At 40.0% G+C, this 9,513-nt stretch overlaps 1 long non-coding RNA gene across 1 annotated transcript; it reads right to left on the bottom strand.

The window, feature by feature from the left end:
* On the bottom strand, positions 979-6,135 carry LOC109848364. The gene is made up of 4 exons (XR_002248776.1): positions 5,432-6,135; positions 5,245-5,316; positions 3,383-4,556; positions 979-1,808 (listed from the first exon to the last, which is right to left on the bottom strand). It is a non-coding gene; the product is annotated as an uncharacterized LOC109848364 (long non-coding RNA).

Below are 9,513 nucleotides of genomic sequence, written 5' to 3'. Positions count from 1 at the left end.
GGACAATTAGTTATATATAATCTGTTTTACATAAACTTTTAAGGATTTTATGAATTTGGGTTCTGACATGCACATCTTTAACACAACCATGATTTGCCTCAACCTGCATCCGGCTCGAAACATAGATCTTTGAAGTTCTTGATTGCCTTTTTCTTTTGCTTTTCGGGTTAGTTATATCCATACGAATATACAGGATTGTGTGATCTTTCCTGTGGCGATTTTCTTCGTTTTGAAAATTAGAATCCGTCCTGCTGTTCTTTCTCCATTTGCAAGATGAACCGTGAGTAAAAGAATGTTCCCTTTCTAAGATGTCCGGAAAATTTTATGATTTCTTCCGATTGACAAAAACTTCTGATGAAATGAATAGTGAATAGTGTAATTCAGCTACTGGACTCGTTGCTTTGGCGAATTGCGTATTAACTTGCGATGACAAAGATTTTACCTGCTCGATCGTTAGCAGGTTAATACGTTGGGAAGAAGAATGCACCAAGCTGCAGGTGCTGCGCCAAATGCTGGTATAGTTGGAAGACGATGAACAATGCTAGGTCTTTATAATTTAATGTTTATATAAAAATTGCTTCAAAGTACGATGCATTTATATGAAAATTGCTCAAGTGATAACGTTCAACTAAATCAAATAATATATCATCACGTAATTATGTTTTTGTTACCCAGTTGGTTAATACTAAAAAAATAACAACAGAATAAGTACTGCAGCAACGAACGTCGTATTAGCGCAACCGTCGTACTGAGAACAATGCTGATGAGAGTATCAACTAGCACTATTACACGCGTCACAGATATTAGAACTTGAGAATTCTAATTTTTAAATAAAATGGGTCACTTTGAGATAATTAATTTTTCAAATGTTTTTTGTTCGTTTAATAAGCTATATTTTATTTATCTTATTTGGAATTGGTTATGATAAATATTTCAATTTGAGCGATGCCATAATTTTCCTAGCTAATGCTCTTGAAGAGTCCACTTTCCATATTTCATTCAAGTTAATATTTTAAAATATCTAAATCCACCGACAGCATATGGAGTCCGACGACAAAGCAAAATCACAACACTGAGGGTCCACACATAAGAACATTAGGTTCATAAGAAACACGACTATATGTCTAACAAATCTGAAAACTGAAAGCAAATAAGCGTCTTGGTCCTTTTGCTCGGAAGGATAAGCTCGACGGTAGTAAGATCATTTGACAAGGTGCCGCCCATTAGTGTGAGGTCACTGGAGAACCCAAGCAGCATATGCTCAACCCAACAGCCCAACAGACACTGGAGATCTTCCGGGAACTTGGATTTGCGCTCAGCTCGAAAACCAAAACCAAAACCAAATTACTGGTGCAAGCACAAAGAAAAACTGTTGTTGCTCAGTTTCATAAGTAGGAACCATGGACTACAAACTGTGTTAAAAGCCCCTCATCCAAACGGTAGGATCGGTGAAAAGCAAGCAGCGAATTCTCCAGCCGTAGATCTTCAGTGTCATCCGCATGTCATTGTAGACTTCATCAGATAGAAGAAGAGGAGACTGGATGGAAACAACCCCCCATAGAAGGTCCTCCCATCACTATCCCTTTTCCTCTCTTTTTGCGCAAGGAACCTTGGCTGGGACTCCCAGGTATGGAGGAGCGCATAGTTCGACCCCTCAACTCGGCCAATTAGGGGGAACCACAGGAAAGCTGCTCACAGGAAATACTCACCGGCCTAAAACCGTGGAAGCCATCTGTGGCGGGTTCTGAGGAAGGGCCCATAACTCAGGCCCAACATCCCAATCCTGATAGTACCAGCCAAGTAAGCACCTGAGGCGAAAATTCATAATTTGGAAAATCATTAAGCAAAGAACATTGGCAACGTCAAGTATTAATTTAGTACATCAATAAGTACATAACATAGATACTACATGAAATATGAACTTCTATGCTGCCATGTAAAATGACAAAAAAATAAAAAATAAAATAAAATAAAAATCAAGAGCATCAGTTCAGAACGGCACAGCAGATTTCAGGATATGGCAAGCAATGATAAGAGAACAAAGTTCAATTTCTGCTTCAAAGAATAGCGACGGTTTCACGGTAAAGTTACGAGAAAGAACAATTACAATTTCACATCCATTATGTGATCATGCCATAAAACTAAATAAATCATTGCATTTAACCCAACTTGCTCCACTGCAACCATCACCCCTAACGTAATATAATATATCAAGCAAAATAAAATTGTCACTCAATTATCAGAAGAAACAAAATATCAAGTTCTAGTGCAAATCAAACTAACTGGGCCTGCTTTATAGGTGTCTTTGAGCTTCAATCTAATCTAGAATAAGTAAAAACCCAGTCAAGGGACAAAGATAAATGCTTGGATACATGCTAAGATTTTAACTTAGTATGATACATGCTAAGATTTTAACTTAAGCCGTAACAAAAGCAAGCGACTTTACTCTTTTAACTTCCAATACTTGATGTAGCTCTATCACAAACACGTCAAAACCTTGTCACGTGTTAATAAGTTTGATATTCTGACAGTCTTTTTCATAAAAAAGTAAGTTCTTTTTATACGCAAAGTTAAAACAAAACAAATATCTTAATGTAAACAAGAAATAAGAGTAATGCAGGGATGGCGCCCAAGAACTATCTTAAATCAAAATGGTCACCATTCCATAGGTGTTCATAAAAGGATTTGTCCAGTAAGTGTTGACATACTGACACATGTGGGAGTGTTCAATTTACGGCTTCACATTATAACTGTTAGTGTTACATAGACAGGAATAGGCTTGGCTTCTAGGATACAGACAACTCAGTTCCTCATAAGTCCATTGCTCAACTAGTATAACATCTTAAATCTGTACATTTGAAGATATTCCGTGGAATGCTTACACTGTTAACTACATGACTTTACATCTTGTTTTGGAACACTCAGAAAAAGAAAATTCAGTACGATTACAAGAGGACTCCCTCTTAAGTCTAAATATAAACAGATGCGAACATCTGGAGCAAATAATGGATAGGAATAATATGTTTCGGACGTTCTAGATGGTGCCTCCACGTTCTGAGTGAGGGAATGCACGATCACCTTTGACTTGACTTGATCAACCGGAATCTAAATAATTGAAATTCCAATTGGTAACTTGCTTTTCATTTCTACATGGTTAAATCTTTTACGTAACAACCTAGCCAGTAAAGTTTCACAACAAGTTAACATCTCATCCTTGCACTGGTAGAGTTGTTATTATAACCAGAAAAGAAGAATTTGAAACCGGGGAAATAACATTAATTTGAATAAATAACTATATGACAAGCAAAGATAATAATATAATAAAAACCAGTATATTAAATATGCATATCAATATTAATCATAAGGAAAAGAAGAAGCTCACCAGCGTAACAGCCTCGGAACACTTCCTCTACCACACTCTCTTGAGCCTGAATCAACCAAATCTCCTACCATCGTTTCATCAATGCACCGCTGACAATCATCAAGATCTGACATGCTCCCACAGAACTCCCAGCTTCTTTACCTCTGATGCAAAATTCCAGCCTACCGGTAGAACAAAAAGAGGAATATCCCCAAAAGTTGATAATAGTCCCAGACATTACAATTTGCTTGTAGTTAAGGAACACAATAATACACCCAGCCAAGCATAAAATCAAATTCTTCAAATCCACAAGATGATAACAATCCACAATGCTTCCAAGCCCGATAACCAGTGTGGCGACACTGGCCCAACAATCACGGTGGCTCTACTCTAGCAACAATGGCCATGAGTCTACAAGTTATAATCAGGCCTCTAGGTAGCCCTTTCCATGCACCTAACGGGTAACTTCAATCCACCCACTAGGCAAGGACATGATCAATACTGCTATTCATGATCAGAACAATCTTAAGAATCAAATTCTTTAAACCCTTGGGACCAGAACAATCAACAACGCTTGTAAGCCCAGCATCTCCAACGGCTACACTCTAGGGAGACCGGCCCAACAACCATGGTGGCTCCACTCTAGCAACACAGGCCCAATAACTCAAGACTCTCTCCACGAGTCTCTACCAGTTGTTCTCCTCTGGCCTCTAGTAGCACTTCCCATGTGCCTACCCCAGAATCTAGGCAGCCCTTTCCATGTGTCTACCAGTCATTTTACACCAGCTCAGCATCTCCAATTGCTCCCCTCGAGCGACACTGGCTCAACAACCATGGTGGCTCCATCTAGCAGCAGAGGCCCAACAACTCGTACTCTCTCCACGAGTCTCTAGCAGTTATTCTCCTCTGGCCTCTAGGTAGCACTTTCCATGTGCCTACCCCAGGAGCTAGGTAGCCCTTTCCATGTTCCTACCAGTACACTGGCCTCTAGGTAGCACTTGCCAAGATCTGCACTCTGACATTGTTGAAGGCTAAGATACCAAGTGTAAATAACCTGATTTCCCAAAAGTCCTGACACTGAAGGAAGCACCAGAAAATATCCTTTAAATCCTTTGGACAGGCACACCTCTCTTCATGCTCATAAGGTCCAGGCATGAACAAAGATCGCAACTCATAAGGTACCATTCTACACAACCTTCAAAAGAATAAAATAAAGGTAAGTAATTTCATCCTCAATTTATCAAATCTGTTCTGATGTTTAAAGCATAAGCAAACATAAGCTGAAATAATCCAGAAATGGCTCAAATGCTGATAATAGGGTATAAGTTACATACATAACTGCTTGCTTTCCCTAATATTATCACTTTGTCTAAGAAATTTTCCACACAGATATAGAAGATAAAAATACAAAGCAAATAATCTCGAGTAAGATAGTAGTGTAGAGTAGAAGAACTGAAGTACAATTAGCTTCATCATTTATTTATCAATTCTGTTCTGCTGTTTAAAGCATAAGCTGCGAAGCACAAACACTCCAGAAATGGCCCAAATGCTAACCATAGGATATATAAGTTATACACTTTAACTTCTTGATTTACATAGTAATATCACCTTATATTAGAAAACTTCCCACATGGATCTAGAAAGTTGAACTACAAATCAAAGAATCCGTCAAGGAGTACAATAATAGCGTAGGATAAAATCCTTCCATTATTCTGAACATAAATTTCTCACACTCCACGAAGTTCACCACAAGAAAATAATTAATTGCATAATCAAGGTCCAGGAGAGCACATATCACAAAACATATCATGAAATAGACATGAATAAATTCTTCTTTAAAGACGCATGCCTCATTTAAGTGAGGGAAGCAGCTTAAAGAATACCTATCAAAGTGAAACAGTGTTAAACAGCTGATTCAACTCCACATGCTTGCATTCAAACTCCTTGTTTTTCTCCTGCAAAATATAGTAAATGTGTGATATAATGCAACAATAGGTTTAATCAATTATATATATCAGCTGAACTTAATGAAAATTTCTCAAAAATAAAATAAAAGGAGGAAATTCTCACCAGCCGCTAAGGGCCTAACGAAAACCCTCTCCACGGCCAATCCGAGCCCAAACTTCAACTCGCATGAGTACACAGATCGCGTGCACCGCCGATCCGTTACTGATGGGAGGAAAGGGACAGCGCCCGAAGAGCAGAAACCGTCCCAAGACTTCATCGGATCATCGATCTTAACAAAACTCTCCAACCAATCTCCCCGCACTCCCATTGAGCTTGCCAGAGCGCTAGGGTTAGGGTTTCGGAGAACTGATCAAGAGTGAAGAAGATCGGCCAAAAAGAGGTCATGGCTAGGGTTTCATAACCTCATCGGACGCCGTTCTCTCCGATCCAGTCTAAGAACTCGCTGATCGTCCAGCGGCCTTCAGATCGCCGACATCGAGGCCCGACCGAGGCAGAGCCGGGCCACCACCAGATCCAGCGCCTTCCCCAACCGCAAGAGAGGCGAGCTAGGGTTAGGGTTTCGCTGGATCGGGCGAGAGTGGGCCCCACGACGGCCAAGCGGCGGTACCGGCGACCCCCTGGGCCGAGGACCGGATCAGGAGATCGTCGAAGCGTTGCCGGAAGAGAAATTCACGGTGGCGGCGGAGAGCGGGAATCGCGGAGGTAGGCCACGTAGGAATGGGCGTCCACGTGGCCTGGAGATAGCAAGCGTGGGATAGACGAGGCGATGGGGCCGGAGTTAGCGACCGGCACGTCGCCTCTAATGGGCGGCGGCGAGAGAGAAAGTTGGGGGAGAGGAGGTATTTATAGGAGACGAGCGTGGGTATCGGTCAGTTAGCCCTAGGTGTTTTGCGCAAAAATGTCCATAACATTTGTGATTGGGTGAATTGCATATTGGTCCCTTAATCTCTAATGTCCAAAGAGTCCTTCAAATCTTATTATTTGCTTAATAGTCCAATAAATCTTTAGTTATCTTGCTATATGGTCCTTAGGTTAGAAAATTTGCTAACCTCTCTAACTCTAGTTGAGTTAATGCTTAACCCAACAAATCAAGTTACCTTACTGTCCCTGAGGTAAATATTTTTGTTGATGTCAGTTATCAAATAGGGGGTTTATCTGTAGATTGTGGGGGTGTTAAGATCCTCAAGCTTCCTCAGATAGTTTGTTCTTGTACAAGATGTTCTATCTTGTACATGAAGAACTTGTAAGAGGCCGGGGTTAGGATCTCCGGTGGTTCCTCCGACGATCAAGTTAGTATTTGAGCTTCAGGGGATAAGAAAGAGATCAAGTAAAGAAAGTTGTCCAGAATTGCTTAGGAGCCCCCTTGCGTTACCCTAGATACTTACCCTTTATAATAGATCGTAAGAGTAGATAGGTAACTTCGGCCAAGTCAAATTGGCAGCCTAGTCATCATCTAATTTACACGTGTCGGACGCTGAAGGGGGTAAGCCACCTAGGCGTTTAATGTGAGAGTGGTAGGAGGCGCATAGTGTTGACGAGGTCTGATGAATCATAAGAACTATTGAGACTAGAGCAACGATGACTCTGACCACGCATTTAAGGTGATGGCAATCGACTGTCAGCGAGGGGCTTGAGGACACACCGTCGACCACCTCACCTCGTTGGAGGCAGGCAATCACGGCCTTTTTTGTCCGCTTCGCAAGTTGTCGGCTAGGAAGAACCGAATGGCAATAGGGAGTGGAGTCGATTAGAATGGTAGGCCGAGTGAGGACGCTTTTCGTCTCGATCTTATGGGTAGGTCGACAAGTACACCTTTTTAGTCAGCTTCACAAGTTCTCAGCTTGCCGGGTCGACCGCTGGAGCTACTCGAGTCGTCCCTCTTTGAATGCGGCTGATTAGTCATGGGGTGGTACACGTTGTTGGCCTTCTTGTTTTGATGATGTTTAACAAACAATTTATTACTAATGTTGTTTGTCTAGTATCTTGTGCATTCCTATGTTTTGTAGACAAAACGTAGTTGGACGGAATGGATGGAAGAGGAGTTCAAAACGATGATATCCAAAGGAGGTTTGGCGGAACACGAAAAAAACAAAAAAAAAACCCTGAAAAAAAAAAACAAAAAAAAAATAAAAAAACGGCGGCTCCAGCAAAAAGAAAAAAAAAAAAAAAAAAATTGCTCAGGTGAAGCCTTGCTATTAAGTTCAGATCCAAGTTCCGTGCTTCAGTCGACGGTCCAAGTCTGAGCTACCACCGGAGATCAAGATCATTGCCTTGGCGGTAACTTTAGTTTTGTGTTTATTATGTGTGTTAAGTACTTAAGTCTCACTCTCTCTCTCACTTTATTCGTTTCTTCGTATATATATAGTTATATACTTATATACACAAGTTTTCGGTTCTATGCAGTATATTAGTTTATATATACATAATAGTTGCGTTTTCATGTTTATAAATATGCAAATCACATGTTTCATATATTTACTATTGTGTTTTGTATTTGTTTGCACTAGAATAATGTTTTGTGAAAATATTGTTACGATTGTGTAGACTTCAATTATCAGTTTATCATGTTTTACTAGTCTATAAAATATTTCACAGAGTTTCAAAAGTTGGTTTATGACAAATATCAAATATCAATTTTCAGGTTTCATGTTTTGAACATGTTTGCAAATGATGATATTTTTTCATTTGGAAGTCCTTTTTGTAAGTCACTGTAGCATGTTTATTATTATGTACACATTCCAAAGTTTTACATTTTTTGGCATTTACTCTTGATAGTTTTGCAAACAGCGTTTAAAATCAGATAAACAGTTTTCGAGACCTGTCATATCTGTTTCGGTCGACCGCACGGCTCGACGAACCTAAGGTCAAAATCACTGTGCGACAGAAAGCTGTTGTATCGACCGGTCCGCAATCGGACGATGAAAATTATTCGTCGACGACGAATTTCCGGTGTTCGACCGAAACGGTTCTTTAGCTTTCAACGGCTAGTTTATTGACCGTATGCCTTGGGCTGTTTTGGTCTTTTGTCTGGTTTCTTGCTTGATTTGTGAGCAGGGTTAAATACCCATTGTACTGTCAACTCTCAAGCTAACAAAGAAATGTTTTAAAAGAAAAGAAGTTTTAAGAAGGTTTAGGGGTTTTTACTGTTTGTTTGAGTTGAGTTTCTGTTTAAAGGTGAGGAAGCTTCTCAGATTGAGGATTCATTTTCAATCCCTTTCATCTCTTTCTTTGTGTTCTTAGAGAAGTTTCTAACTCCTTTCTCTAGCAATTTCTTACTATTTTTCATCCTATGTATTCGCAGTTTGCTATTTGTCTTAGTTTCATTTCATGCATTGTTACACACACCACATGACTTTTTAGTAGTTTATCATACATAGTATAGTTGGGTGCGTGAGAGATTGTAACCTCTGAGTTGTGCTTCATTGTTCTCATCTATTGTAGGAACAAATTCTAATTTGTTACATTCGTGAGTGTTTAAGGTTTTCGGTGACCCTGAGCTGAACCGAGTGTGTAGTGAGGTTGGTCGGTGAGAGAAGCGGAGTGCTGTAGTGAGGTTGTTTTCGGTGGCTAGACCGAGTGTGAGGGAGTGACGTTTGATCGGCTGAGCATTGAAAACCGACTGTTGAAGTGCTTAAACGTTATTCGACGTGAACGTAGAAACCCGGTGATATGGATTTCTCCCGCGGCTCGAGCTGGAGACGTAGGACGAAGTCGAACTCGTGATATATTGCTGTTTGAGTGTGCTTTGGCGTTCTTTCATCATTTATGTTCATATCTTATATCGCCTTGTCATGATTGTATCTATATCTCCACTATCTTGTTTACATTGTTACCTTGTGATCTTAATATTCCTTGCATATATAGTTCATCATATAGCGTATATTCTATTCATTGCTTATCCTACTCATATATCTTTTATTATTTCATACTTGCTAGGATAAACTTGTTAATTAGTCTTTAATTGGCATTTAATCGGATTAGATTAGCATAAGACCCTAATCACCCCCCCCTCTAGGGTCTAACACACGTGTCGTCTCCTAATAGAATCAACACTTAAACTATTTTGCTATTTTGCATGCTATAACAATTTCCCTCCTGAGTTTTGAGTTTAGTGGGAAGCTAGCTATGGAAATGACATCAATTTAGGATTTTGGGGGAAGCATGAGACCATTGGAGGAGAAAGA

The sequence above is a fragment of the Asparagus officinalis genome, chromosome 7, assembly GCF_001876935.1.
Source record: "Asparagus officinalis chromosome 7, Aspof.V1, whole genome shotgun sequence".
NCBI lineage: Eukaryota > Viridiplantae > Streptophyta > Magnoliopsida > Asparagales > Asparagaceae > Asparagus > Asparagus officinalis.
This window is presented reverse-complemented; position numbering and strand designations above follow the sequence as displayed.